This window comes from Chrysochloris asiatica, unplaced genomic scaffold (assembly GCF_000296735.1).
Source record: "Chrysochloris asiatica unplaced genomic scaffold, ChrAsi1.0 scaffold00060, whole genome shotgun sequence".
NCBI lineage: Eukaryota > Metazoa > Chordata > Mammalia > Afrosoricida > Chrysochloridae > Chrysochloris > Chrysochloris asiatica.
The window spans coordinates 10,037,694-10,040,309 of record NW_006408578.1 but is presented as its reverse complement, the minus strand read 5'-3'; positions in this window follow the sequence as shown (position 1 = coordinate 10,040,309).

The window sequence follows — 2,616 nt, the reverse complement described above, 5'->3', positions numbered from 1 at the left end:
GGAGAAAGACGAGGCTTTCTACTCCCATAAAGATTTACACCCTCGGAATGTACACATACAAACTTGAGAGTGGCTTCGTGAAGTTCATGGAAAAAATCTATTATCTTTAATTCCATCTGCCACAAACATTTTGAAGTATATGTTATCTGCATATATATGTAGCGAGAGAGTCCTGGTGTGGCACTGTGGGCTAATACCCTGGATTACAAAGTCAGTTTGAACCACAAGGTTGGCAGTTCAAGCTCACTAGCTACTCCTCAGAAACCCTATATAGGGTCACTAAGGGTTGGAGCTGACTGGACGGCACTTAACAACCCTAACATAAGTATATTTTAGAAAACATTTGGAATAAAAGGTCAGGACGTCTTATTCTGGCTCAAGGAGATGGATATGGATAACTCTGGGGTCAAGTGATATTTTGCCTTGGAAGAAGACCTGTGAGCACTTTATTGTGATGGCCATGTATATGGACACGTGGCTGGGGCAGGTCAGTGTCCAGTGCATCTTTGAGCTAGGAATGAGGAACAGTGACAGAGACATGGAGAAGGATTTCATCATATGATGAGAGCAGTTCTGGTCTGCTGTATGAGCACTGGAGAGGACTCCAGAATTCACTAGTGTAAGATTGTGAGTCACAAAGACACAGTCAAAGTGAACACTGCAGGACATACCACCTGAAGAACTGTGAGAACTAGTAACCTCCTACTGATGTCAGGAATCTGAGTCACCACCAACCAGCAGCTGAACCAGGGAGCTAAGTGATCTCCATGAACCTGAAATTAGATATCTCAGATTCTAAAGTCAGATATGAATCTCAAGACCACAATGCTATTTTACCTGGTCAATGACTCTACCTTTGTCCACCGGCTTGCTGAGCTCCTAGGTGCCAGCCTGGATGTCATAATATTTCTGAACAATCTCAGCAAGGGACTCAACAGGAAGCATCCCCCTGCTTCACCTCCTACTGTGTAAGCCCTTACCTACAACCTAACTATCACTAACTCACCCTGCATCAGCATGCTGTGTGAGCTCTCTCAGTATTTCTTGGAGCCTACTAGACAGGAACACTTGAGCATGATGGTGTCCTCTTTAGTGAGGGCAAGGAGCTGCCACCCAAATTGGGTGGTGGCATCTCAGAGGTAGATCCTGTCCATCTTTTGAGACCATATGTAATGTCATTCTTCTTCCACTTTTCATTCCTGGAATGGTAAACCATATTATAGCCTGATTCAAAATTGCCAACACCAGTCCATTTCAACTTACTAATGCCAAGGAGCTCTGGTAGTGTAATGGTTACGAGCCTGGGCTGGCAACCTGAAGGTCAGCAATTCAAAACTACCAGCAATTCCACGAGAGAAAGATGAGGCATTCTGCTCCATAAAGAGTTACAGCTTCAGAAACCCTGTGCAGGGTCACTATGAGTTGGAACCGACTCCACATTACTTAACAACAACAAGAAGCCTACGATATTGACCTTTCTGCATTTCATTTAATTTTAGGTAGACTAAAAAAGTTTTCACTGGCCAATTTTTTCATAACTAGATCCCCATGCCCTTCTTCCCAGAGCCAGAAACTCTGACACTGGTACGTTCGCAAGTCTCCAAGCTGAGACAGACTGGGAGGAAGGATATAGATGTACTTATGAAAACGTTGGACAGTGGAAACTTTCTAGATAGCTGCAGAACATAGTCTAGTACAGTGACAGAAGATGAGTCCCTCAGACTTGGAGGCACCCAAAATATACTCAGGAAGAGAGGCCACAGAGTTTGTTGTTGTTGTTGTGAAGTGCCATCAAGTCGCTTCCGACCCATAGTGACCCTGTATAGGGTTTCCAAGGAGCAGTTGGTGAGCTTGAACCACTAACCTTGCAGTTCAAACAACTTTGCAGTCTGGTGCATTAACTCACAGCGCCACACCAGTCTACTTATATAGCATGCACAAGGTAAAGCTTTCAGGACTTTCAAATGCTGATGTGACACTATTCAAAATGACAAGAAATAGCTGCAGACATTCATTAGTAATTAGAATGTAAAATATAAGAAGTTTGATTCTAGGAACACTGAAAATTGTCAAAAATTAAATGGAATGCAAAAAGATTAATATTCTAGGCATCATTAAGCTGATATGGACTGCGGTTGGCCATTTGGGATCAGACACTCATACAGTCTATAATGCTGGGAATAAAAAATGGAAAAAGGATGGCATTATATCCACTGTCAAAAAGAACAATCTATGATCTATCTGAACACATAGCACTTTAAGTGATAGGATAATGTCCATATGCCTGCAAGGAATATGGACAGTTAATATGACATTTGTTCAAATTACCTCACCCCCTATACAAAAATCAACTCAGCATGTGTTAAAGACCTAAATGTGAATCCCAAAATTATAAAGGCCATCAATGAAAAAATAGGGACAAATGTGAGGGCTCTAATACAGGGTATACACAGACTACCAAACATTTTGAAAGTTACACAAACAAAAGTGGACAAAATAGATGATTGGGACATACTAAAAATTAAAAACTTATATGCATCAAAAGACTCCACCAAAAAGTAAAAAGGGAACCCACAGAATAGGAAAAAATCTTTTGCAATGTCACATCAGACAAGG